This window comes from Microtus oregoni, unplaced genomic scaffold (genome assembly GCF_018167655.1).
Source record: "Microtus oregoni isolate MIOR12 unplaced genomic scaffold, Mior012 000001F_ref0000356, whole genome shotgun sequence".
Lineage (NCBI taxonomy): Eukaryota > Metazoa > Chordata > Mammalia > Rodentia > Cricetidae > Microtus > Microtus oregoni.
Window position 1 is genome coordinate 15,920,900 of NW_024543060.1, and position 12,933 is coordinate 15,933,832.

Here is a 12,933-nt window from a genome sequence, read left to right on the forward strand (position 1 = left end):
ATTAGTTTCATGCTGCCAGTCCAAGGGCCTTGGGCGTTCTTTGGTCATTCTCTATTTTGAATTGCGTTCTCAATTTAACCCCATTCCTTAGGTAAAAGTAGCAAGGAAGAGACAACTTTAAATCTTGGTGTTATTGCTACTGGATGTCTGAGTTGTTTGCCACAGAATGCTAGGAGTCAGGAAAGTTGAACCGAGAGACACAAAGGCGAGCGTGCAAGTCAGTGGCAGCAACTCTGACCTGTGTCCAAATCAGAGAATGGAAAATCCAGCCTGGTTCAAGACGTTGTGGCTTGGGTTAGGGAAACAGGAATGCAAAGGCTTCGGACCAATGATGCATTCTTTTATCTATCTCTGGTAAAGGAAGGGAACAACGGGGCTCTAAATAAGGCTACCCAGTGAAGCTGTAGATGTGACACCGTCCGTGAAGACCTGGCATCCTGATGTTTGCTTCCTTCCCTTCATGATAGGATCGGAGCTGCCTGCAGCTCGATGCCAATCCAGTATCAGCTAGTATCTATCGCCGAGGCAGATTCCATGAGGAATGAAAAGATAAATAAAACATAGCTGTCTTTAGAGTGTCTGTTGACTCTAGTGAGATGATAAGGCACAGTTAATAGATGTAGCAACGTTATACAACAGCATGTTCAGTAGAGCACAGAAACACAGCAAATCATAGCTCTAAAGGAGACTGTGAATTGTGTTTAAAAATAGAGCTAGTCTCGTGATTATAAGAAAAAGAGCAATGTGTTATCCTTTTGTTGCTTTACCTGTACAATATTAGGATTCATGCTGAATTATTTTTTGTTTTGTTCTTACATATCCCAGGCTGACCTTGAACTTTTGACCTTCCTGCTTCCATTTCCCTAGTATTGGGACTGCACGCATGTATTATCACGCTCATTTTATTTCGTAATGGGGATTGGCGCCAGGGTTCTGTGCACGCCAGAGAAGCTCTCTGCCAACTGAGCTACATCTCCAGCCTTCTAGAACTGTGTTTTGTTTCCTTCCAGTACTGAATTGCAATGATCCTCAATTTATATACATATAACATGAAGACACATGTCTACATGGAGAATAAAATCTCATTAAGTAGGCATTGCTAATTTATGATCAACTGCCAGAATAAGACGAGTTAAGCCATAGTCCGCACCAGGGGCCTTGGTATTTTGTTCCTGAATGGTGTAGACAGATTATCAAGGAAATGCCTATCAACTTTAAAGGACACACTGTTTGCAAAGCATTTGGAATCTTGTAAACAAGGAGCAGAAGTGGACATGAGCCACTTGGAAAGCACCAAGTAAGATCCTGGGCCCCTGAGAGAGGTGGGGGTTGGATCATCCAACTTCCTGACCCTCAGCTCACCTCGGAACTCCAGGAAGCCAGAACTTGTTTTGGCTAAAGGGGAAGCAGAGGAAATTACCTGCAGAAGCATGGGGCCTAGCAGACTGCCTCCTTCAGACAGCTCTTCCTCCTAGATTTCTCACTCTGGCAGAAAAAAAATTGTGTGCGTAAGACAGACAACAAAGAGGCGGCAGCTGCCATTATTCCCAGGTCGTTATGTAGAATTCACTCACTCTGAAAGACTTACGGAAGGCTTATTTGCTGGATGCATGATTACACATTCTGATTACATTGTGGATTTTCAGTATCAAGGGTTGATTTAATCTGTAACTCCTCAGCACGTTATAGGAATATCTTATACTACACAGTTCATTCTAATGGGATTGTTATTATACTGCTTCAAAGTGCATGGCGATCTCACGGGAAAGTGGGGTGTGACCGAATGGAGGCGAGGGAGATTAAGAAGTAGTAAAATTTACTAAAAGTTTTTAGGAGTGAGGTCAGAAAAGGTAAAACCGAGAATGAGAGGTGAATTGCAAACAGGTAGGAAAAGAATAGACAAAAAGAATCTGAAAAACATACTAGAAATTTCTACTATGCCTCTTTAAAAACCACCACAAAATGGATCCTGAATACAGAATGGATATAGGAGGATGGGAATCAGGGTCATACAACTTATCAAGTAAATACCCATTTTGTGCCTGACCCCGAAGGCTGATGCGGACGGCTCAAGGCTGGCTGGACACCGTAGCACACACCATAACCCCAGGAATTTGGAGGCTGAAGCTGGAGGATCACAAGTTCAAAGCCACTTATGATCCACAGGCCAGGGATATGAAGGTTGTTCTGGACCCTGTCTCCAAAGGGAAGGTTGTTTGTAAAGATGGGTCACGGTTGAACTCGTGAAGGCCATTTCCTACTGCGCATGCCCTAACGCTGGTCTGTTTGTCCACCGTTTAGGTTTTCATCATTTGCTCTCCTCCTTTAGCGCTTTTACCCCGTGAGCTTCCCCTCGGTAGCCTCTCCTGCTCCTGCCCAAAGGAGACCCATTTTCCAGACGTCCCGTGAAAACACTGCAGTTTACCAGGACACCGTTCTGCCACGGGTACTGCGCGCTTCTGCACTAAACTACGGATTCTTTGCTTGTGGGATTTATATCTTAACCTTTTCAATGACTTGTGAACTTACCCGTGGGGAAAGCTTCAAAGGACATACAAGTTAAGCCACATTCACTACATTTTGAAAAAGCTGTGTTTGTTAGGAAAGAATAAACCTGTGGGACAGCGGAAGCACTGGGGGAATTTTTTTGGGTATATGTTCTACAATACCCTTTGTACCCAATTCCTTATAAGGTATTAGAGGTCTTTAAATATTTTTGATTGGCAAATTAATTTCTGGAAGCATGGTAATAGAAGTTTTTCTTTATTGCTATCTTTCATTCGAATGTATATATTAACGTATAAAGTGATTGGCATGAGCAAGATAAAAATGTCTCAAAGTAAACCCAAGCTATTCACATCAACACCTGTATTGTTTTCTCGGCCTTTCTATCTTCTATTCTAATGAATGACATCCAGTGGCCTTAGCCAGGAACACAGTGGCCACCTAGCCGTTTCCTCAATCTTCTCTGGTTAGTTGCTGAATTCTGAGCTCTATCCTGCCCTTTCCTTACTTTGGTTCAGACCCAAACACCCCCACGATCCAGGCTCTATGGTCATTTTCAACCGGGTTGCCATATGGTAGATCTCACCGCTCTCCCATGAATGCTTTATAAAACCAGGAAGAAGTTCTCTGAAACGTAATTCTATTCTTCTTCTTATCCTTCCTAAGTCTTACAGTAATGTCCCAAAGATAAAATCCCAGTTTCTTCGCGTGTCATCCGACCACCCTCATAATATGGTCCCTTGCCTTTCCTTTTAATGTCATCTCCAGCCACTGGCCTATGCACGGCCTGCCTTCTACTAGATAGCAGTGTCGGTCTCTGAAGCATTGTGCTGTTTTCTTCTCTCTGTCGAACAACCCAGTTCTATGATCATTTCAACTATTTGACTTTTAACTTGGGGAGCAGTGGTTTCTTGACTCCCTCTGTAAGGAGCTCCTGAATCACTACTAGGCCTCACCATGGCCTCAAATAGACCAGATCCCTATTTTGTGGCAAGGCTGAGGGAAGAGAGAGAGAGATGTTACATACATACTGTCTACCCAGCACCCTGAGAGTAACTCCTGTTTGCTGATCCTGGGTGAGGTGAGGAGCTTTAAAAAGGGGGTCCAGGGGAAGGAAAAAGGCACAAGCAATGTCTTAGACATGGTGAACTTACATTCGGGTTAAGCTTTTTCCAGAATGTCTAAATCAGCGGCCTTGTAAAGGGACCAAAGAAGCAGGAAGGAGCCAGTCAGAACAGGCGGTTGTTCTCAATAAATAAAAGATCAAATGTGACAAAAATAACTCGGAGACTTCTGCTTGGGGAGCCGAAAGATGGGTGCTGTCTTGATAGAAGATTATAAACCTCAATTGTACATTCAGACCTGTTCTTGCCATCTGAACTTGAAGTAATGACTAAGAGAAGAAGCTGGGTAATTACCTGCAAGTTACTTAGGCCTGTGTCTTTGCCAATCTGGGAGCTCCTGCCACCTGGTGGTAGTCTACCCAAGGCTTTTCTTCAACTCCTAAACAGGCCTCATAGTTCAACACAGAAACTCACAGCAATCCAAATCAAGAGCTTCAATCTTGGTGTTCATTTTCAAAGCCCCCAAGGAGATACCTAGGCCCTCAATAGCATGCGTTTCCAAACAAACAGCAGACATTAAAAGATGTCATTTAAAAAAAAAGTCATCTATGTTATTTTGTGATTACAGTGACAGAACTAAGTGGAGAGACTGGACCCAGGGTGGGCGGCTTCCCTAAGCTCTCGAGACGCTTTTGTTACGAATACCTAACAATGCAGAGAATTAAGGTGAACTTCAAAGGTACGCACCGACTCTCTGGTTATGAACACAGCCAAGTGAGTAAGCACCCAAGTGTTGTTGAGTTAAATCACATGTGCACACTCACTCGCTATCGCATTGAAAGGATTCTTACTAAAAAGGACACAATTGTCCCTAAATCAGGAGAAGTGCCATAGAGTTTAAAATATATTTCTAACCCAAGACCCTGCATTCATAGACATTCAATATTTTCAAACATTGACCTTTGATGATGTCTTCACAAGTACCAGGCAAGTCTAGTGATGGGGCAGGGACTGTAATAATAAATCATAGCTCTGGAGGTCAGAAGAAATATTTTAACAAAGATGCCTGGAACCCATCTGAAGAAGCTGCAATAGCCCACTGTAGCGACAAAAAAAAGCAATATTGGTTTATAATCCAAAGGATGAAATACTTACCCGTGATAGCATACTATACAGACTATGAAATAAATAATAAACTTCCCAGATAGCAGGATTTCACATCATTTGTGCAGATCCACACATACCCCTGACTGAGGTAGAGCATAGCTGACTACATTCATGCACTAAACTATGGGAGCACGAGCAAGGAACTCAGGACCGCGCGAGGGGTACACCCACACACTGAGACCATGGGGATGATCTATCGGGAACTCACCAAGACCAGCTGGCCTGGGTCTGAAAAAGCATGGGATAAATCCTGACTAGCTGAACATAGCGGACAATGAGGAATACTGAGAACTCAAGAACAATCGCAGTGGGTTTTTGATCCTACTGCACGTACTGGCTTTGGGGGAGCCTAGGCAGTTTGGATGCTCACCTTACTAGACCTGGATAGAGGTGGGCGGTCCTTGGGCTTCCCACAGGTCAGGGAACCCTGATTGCTCTTCAAGCAGATGAGGGAGGGGGACTTGATCGGGGGAGGGGGAGGGAAATGGGAGGCAGTGGCGGGGAGGAGGCAGAAATCCTTAATAAATAAATAAATTAAAAAAAAACTAAACTATGAAGAAAGAGTAGGCAAACCCAAACTGGGAGACACTCCGCAAAATACCTGAGCAGTTCAGTTAAATGTCACTATGAGGGTGTAAAATAATGGAAGACATCAAACTGCCAGGAAGAAGCCAAGGGGACTCTGACTTTATACAAAGAGAGATCCTGGATGGGGTCCCCAAAGACGAGGCTGAGATATGAGATCACAAAAAAAGGTTTAGGTGAAAAGAAACATAATTCAGATGAAGTACAGATTTTTATTCGGTAATACCAGTTTATTAATTTCAACAAATAAACCAAACAAATGTAAGCTGTTAGGAGACATTAGGAACGGGGTTAATAGGACTTTCTATTATTTTTGCAATTTTCTCTAAAAATTAAAGCTACTCTAAAATAAAGTTTTAAGAAAATGAACCAAATCTCCCATTATAGTAGCAATAACAAGCACCATGTGGTTATCAGAGGAAACATCAAGATAGTATTAAATGACTCGGGAAATCAGAGAGCAAAACCCAGAAGAAACAGGAGGTTTTCATTTGAGAAATAGGAAAGATCAAACATGATTTAAGAGTAGATACTATTTTTATTAAGTAAAACATAGGAAGAATCCACAAACAACCAAAAGAGGAAAATATGAGTTTTCATAATTCCATGTGTGTAGTATTGTAAGATATGAACTTCTGTGGGGAGGGCTTATGTCTGTAAAAATCATTCTTGATCTGTGCTTTTTTGGAAGTTTTTTTCTTCTCTTGACTCAATGGTTCTCCACCTGTGAGTTGTAACTCCTTTGGGGATCACATATCAGATATCCTGCATATCAATATTTATATTATGATTCATAACAGTAGCAAAATTATAGTTATAAGGTAGCCACAAAATAATTTTATGGTTGGGGGTCACCACTACATGAGGAACTGTATTAAAGGGTCACAGCATTAGAAGGTTGAGCATCATCGTTTTTGTTTTCTTTTGTTTTTCTGTAGTCTTGGAGCCTGTCCTGAAACTAGCTCTTGTAGGCCAGGCTGGCCTCAGACTCACAGAGATTTGCCTGCTTCTACCTCCCGAGTGCTGGTATTAAAGGTGTGAGCCACCACTGCCCAGCGAGAATCACTGTCTTAACAGAAAAGACAAAAAAATTGGTCTCATTTTGCGTTGGAGACAGAATTATCTTAAGTGTGTGAGCATCCATTATCTATCTCCTCTACCTATCTAGGATATAGTGCACAATACTGTAGTTGACTTTAATGACCTAGCTCCTGACGTCACTGTGGCTAATAGAATGACATTCGCGAAATGGCATGGAAGGAGAAGATCCATCACCAGGTGACACAGAAATAAGGACACTGGGGTTAGAAAGCGGGCAAGGGGATTACAGAAAGGTAGGTAGACTGTTGGAATGATGTGTGGGACCCTAGGAAATGGCGAGGAATTGGACCGTATCAAGGTAATGCACGTTGCAAATTTTGGGTGCGTGAACATGTAGGTAAAAGAGAATCTGTTGAAAATAAATGACCGACAGAAATATTTACATACTAAAAAGTCTCTATGGTTCATTTGTTCAGCCATGTAGATTTAGAGACACATGTCTGTACACACAAAAATCCCCTTGAAAAAGACAAAACCTGAAGCTATCATAATGTACATGCAAAGGACCTGAAAGGAAATAAACAACAACAACAACAACAAAAAACCCAACCTTGCTAAAACCTTATGAAACAGAACCTGCGAAGGTGTGTGTGTGTGTGTGTGTGTGTGTGTGAGAGAGAGAGAGAGAGAGAGAGAGAGAGAGAGAGAGAGAGAGATTGAAACCATGAGTTCTTAATGGGATGTCTCCTTCAAATCCCACCTCTCAGGACTCAAGGAACCATGCAGAGCAGGAGGTGGAAAGATAATAATTGTCAGACGTGATGGTGGGCACCAAGGAAGCCAGGCCTTCTAAACACAGCAGGACTGACAGACAGATGAACACACAGAATGTGGCAGCATGCACAGGCCTGCATGAGTCTCCTCCGGATGAGACCCCAGACCTGAGAGAAGTGCACCTCCCCCCTCAACCCCGCACTCAGAAGCTACGTTTAATTGATAACCACTCACAAATGAAAAATCAGTTCTCTCTGATGGAATCTCACAGGGGATACTAATCACTTTTAGGCCAGGCCCACTCTCTGCAGTAGACGGCCAGCACAAAACACAGTTAATGGCATCTTTGGGGGCTCTTCGTCTCACATGGTTTTAACAAGGCTAGGATTTTGTTGGTCTGTTTTAATACCTTGCAGGTCCTCTGCATACATATTCTGACTTCTAGTTTTGTGGCTTTAGGGAACTCCTGTGTGTGCAAACATGTGTCTCTGCATCTACATGTGTAACTCATGCCTTTGCTTTGGCTTTTTTCTTCTGTTGGCTTTGTCCTATGTTTTTGTTTTATCTTATTTTATTTTATTCTTCTTCTTCAGGTCCCTGTTTCTTTTCCAAAGAGAGACAGACCAAGTGTGGTTTTCATGAGAATGACTTTCATAGGCATTTGAGAGTTTGGTCCCCAGTAGGTGGAAGTATTTGAAACAGATCAGGATGTGTGTTCTTGTGGAAGGAGGTGTGTCACTGGGAGTGGCCTTGAGGTTTCCAAAGCCTACCCCCTTCCCAGTTAATTCTCAGTCAATGCCCCAATGGCATGCCTGCTGCCATGCTCCCCACCCTGATTGTCATGAAGTCACCCTCTGAAGCTAAGACCCAAATCAAAATTTTTCTTTCTTTCTTTCTTTCTTTCTTTCTTTCTTTCTTTTTTTTTTTGGAAATAAGTCTTTAGTCACCTATAGGCAGGCTCTTGCATGAAGAAAGTGCTTATATTTCTTAATATTTGATACAATGGTTATTTCACAAGATCAAAACAGTTGACATCTTGAATTCTGGTAAACCAAGGCGACAAGCAGTAAGCATTCTTGAGTACATATTGCCACCCAGTGGCCGAATACACACAATTCACAAAGAACGGCAAAGGCAAACAAAGACAGTGAGAGAGTCCGACCAGGATGCTTGTGGCAAAAGCTTTGTTTGTGTGCAGTGGAGACTGTCTACCACTTGTAATTACAGCCTGAATTGTATTGCTCATTCAGAACGTCAGGGTAGATTTTACCATATTTATTTTCAAAGTAGCCTGACCATATCAGGGCCTTTCAGCATTGAAAGAAAAACATGTGGGGTGTGTGTTTACCACCAGACTGAATAATAAAATTTCTTTAGTACACATGAGACTCACGGCCACAAATGTCTAATAAGACAAATCCAAGGCACTTTACTTACCGTAAGTCAGAAGGCATGCTGTCAAGGCAAACATTAGAGAGTCTCAAATCTTTACTCCCCAAGGTGCTATGAGCTCTGACAAGATATTCAAGATTGATTACATTCTTGACATAATAATGTGAATTTTCCCTTCATCTGAAAGCAAAGGAAGATTCTGTGTGGGGATATACAGACACCGGGTAGAAGTGAGGTCACTGAAATGAGTGTTGAAGCCGTGTTAACACAGGAATTTCCTAGCTGTTTAACTTGGAGGGGTGCAGCAATATTCTTCTTTTGAAGTAACATCCTAAGCATCTTCTGGAAGTCTCTAGAGAGGCTGAAGCCTATTTACTGTGTTCCTTAAAATAGAATAATGGAATTCATGGGATCTGAATGGCGCTGAAAGCACAAGGAAATCAGAAGAGGATGTCCCATAGCTGTTACAGCATCTGCACTGTGAGGTCCACCTGTCCTCTATGAACAACTCTAGACAGAGAACCCATGAACTACTGTGTTCCCTTGCTACATCTTGTATTTCTTAATCTCGCACTACCTACAGGTTAATACATTGGCCTATTACTGCTTTATGGATATTCGTAGAAGGCCTGAGATGCCTGGGATAGAGACAAAAGACTTTATTGTTCACTGTTAGCAGGCAGCATGAACATCCCATGGTTCCCCTTGTCCCCCGAGTCATACAGAGGCCCCATATAAAGACACAAGTGTATCTGGCGGTAGGTTTGTGTCCTAGATTGGAAATGCTAAATCTATGGAATCTACTGTTCCTCTAATAAATGACGAGTAAGGTGACCACAGTCTTTCATGTATCTGTCAGGGTTGCTTCCTGCACCCACGACCCTGAAAAATGGCCTGGATGAACAGCAGGAAGAGCTCTAGAATGATTCATCATCTAGATGATTATAGACCTTTGCTTATATCATTGTAGGAATCCTTCCCTTCTTCCTCTTTTTTTCCTTCCATGAATTTTAGATGGCTGCAACATTGTATTATCTTTGCTAGGTACTAAAAATAAGAAAATGAATTAGACATGGTCTTTGCTTTGATGGAATTCATATTCAGTAGTAAGCTGATTAAAGCCATTTAGGGACTACAGTGATCAGAAGAATCAGGGGCGTAGGAGCCCAGTGGAACAGGGCTAGCCTAACACATGCAAGATCTTGTGTTTCATCTCCACACTGCAAGAAAATAACAACAGAACCCTTGTCTGACACATCTTAAAAGTATGTTCAGACTAGATAAGCATGAGACAAACCACCAAGGAAAATGTTCTGCAAGGGGTCACCTATTATCTGAGTATCTAAGCCTTAAAAAGATGGTTAAGATTTATTCAAGAAAAGTGAGGTTGAAAGCCTTTATGTCTAGAGTTACAATCAAGGTAAAAAAGACAGAAATCAGAAGAAAATATAGCTTTGAAAGTAATGGTGAGGAATTGTGAGAAGTCCTGGGAATTCATTCTCTTCCCCCTCCTCCTCCCTTTATCTCTCCTCACTCACACAAGCATTAAAGTCTACAAGAACAGAAGCGCCTCAGCTTCCAGGTCTGACCTATCTCCATGAAGAACTACAGGGACACACCCATTCACTTAGATGCTTGCAGTGTGTACGTCTTGATTTTGTTCTTTGCTAATTTAGTTGGAAGCCTAAGTGACAGTAACCTTGGATGAAGTTTGAGTTATAGTCAGTTGTTTTTCCTTTTGTTTGCTGAGACAGTGTTTCTCTGTGTGGTCCTGGATGTCCTGGAATTTGCTCTGTAGACCAGGCTAGTCTTGAACTCAGAGATCTGTCTGTCTCTGCATCGTAAATGCTGGGATTAGGGGTGCAGCACTGTTTGGGTTGGAAGCATCACCCCAGTTCCTGGTATTCATCCTTGGAGCGCAAAATATACCTAACAAGCACTATGCCCATTTCTAGTTTATTTTTAAATAGGTTTTTATTGAGCTATATATTTTTCTTTGCTCTTCTCTCTCCCTCTCCCCTCCCCTTCAGCCCTCTTCCAAGGTCCCCATGCTCCCAAATTACTCAGGAGATCTTGTCTTTTTCTACTTCCCACGTAGACTAGATCCATGGATGTCTCTCTTAGAGTCCTCATTGTTGTCTAGGTTATCTGAGACTGTGAATTGTAGGCTGGTTTTTCTTTGCTTTATGTCTAAAAGTCACTTATGAGTGAGTATATATGATATTTGTCTTTCTGGGTCTGGGTTACCTCACTCAATATGATGTTTTCTAGCTCCATCCATTTACCTGCAAATTTCAAGATGTAATTATTTTTTTGCTGCTGTGTAGCACCCCATTGTGTAATTGTACCATATTTTCCTTATCTGTTCTTTGGTTGAGGGGCATTTAGGTTGTTTCCAGGTTCTGGATATGACAAATAATTCTGCTATGAACATAGTTGAGCACATGTCCTTGTGGTATGATTGAGCATCCTTTGGGTATATACCCAAAAGTGGTATTTCTGGGTCTTGAGGTAGGTTGTTTCCTAATTTTCTGAGAAATTATCATACTGATATTCAAAGCAGCTGTACCAGTTTGCACTCCCACCAGCAATGGGGGAGTGTTTCCCTTTACTCCACATCCTCTCCAGCATAAACTGTTATCAGTGTTTTTGATCTTGGCCATTCTTACAGGTAATAAATGGGACAATTAATAAATGGAACCCCCAACACTGAGAAGTTCCTGCAAAGCAAAGGACATGGTCAATAAGACAAAATGGCAGACTACCAAACAGGAAAAGATCTTCACCACCCCAACATCGGACAGAAGCCTGATCCCCAGAATATACAAAGAACTCAAGAAATTGGTCATTAAAAGAACAAATAATCCAATAAAAAAATGGAGTACAAACTTAAACAGAAAACTCAACAGAGGAATCTAAAATGACTGAAAGATACTTAAGGAAATGCTCAACATCCTTAGCCATCAGAGAAATGCAAATCTAGTCTATTTTTAGTATAATTCAAATTGACTGTTTTGGCTCAGCTTACTGGAAATAGGAAATGAGAAGGTCCGGGATGCTTGGAGCATATGGTATAGCGTAGGGAGTGGTGAATTAAAGAAGTAGGCAGGAGTGAGATCACCCCAACACTTACAAATTCCATGAGTGTGTCTTAGTTTTTGAGGTAGTGGAAAAGTCACAAGATGGTGTTAAAGATGGTGTAAAGCAAGCAGATTTGCATCTGTAGACTATCAAAATAGCAGCAAGACAGCGTTTGATAATAAGTGACAAATAACATAGGTATGATATGGTGGTTTGGATGTCTGTGGCATCTGAGACAGGGACATGAGACTAAGTGGGGGATACACTAGGCAGCCCTGTGGAAAGAGAAGGAAATATTCAGGAAAACTTCACAGCTTTAGATGGGAAACCATATGAACGACACCTTGACTTATGAAACAGAACACGAGAGGAAAGCAGGGATTTGGAGCCAAGGAGTTAAATGTGCAAGATCACTTTGAGTTGCCATGGGGTATGTCCTACAAGCTCTATAGCCAGATCTATATATGAATTTAAAATAGAAAATGACTATAATGAGTGCTTTGTGACTATGGAATATCAAGTATGAAAATGAAGATGATGAGAGCACAAGGAAATACGACTTTCAGGCTTGTGACAGGTGACAGAAGAGCCAAGCATTGTGAGATATAAACTGTACAATGTGTGATGCAAGTTTTGGGGAATAAGAACTATTAAAAACCCAATAGTCGGGGGCTGGAGAAAAGGCTTAGCCAGTACAATATTTGCTGTGCAAGCATGAGTTTCATCTTCTGCACCCATGTAAAGCCAAAGCCAGGTACAGCGGAGTGTGTTTGTAGTCCCAACACCGAGAGGCAGATACAGGAGGCTTGCCACCCAGAAGCAGTAAACTCTGGGTTCTGTTAGAGACCCTGTCTCAACCAAAAAGGGTGGGGAACGGTTGAGGAAGGCACTGGCATTGACTACTGGCCTCCTATACACATGTGTCTATATATACATGAATGCACATACATGGACGAATAATACACACATACCTACAGAAGAATTAAGCCATTTAATTATTACCATTTTCTACAAAATTCATTTTGTACAAAAGATTCTCATTAATTCGAAGTTCTCATGGGAATGGAGAGTAGAAAAGAATGTGATATTTTGAGCTATAGAATTTGCTAGAAATCTTAATTGCTTAATAGAAGGACTACATACTATAATCTTTTTAGAATTAAATAAACCAACGAGGTTGGCTTCCAGACACAGAAGGGACATAATTCACATCAGATATTTGGACAAAGACACAGGGAGTGTAACGTAAGAATTCCTTTTCTCTGCAAAGAAAATATAAGCATGAAAAGTTTCTCTCAGCACAACTGACATGCAACCATTGCGT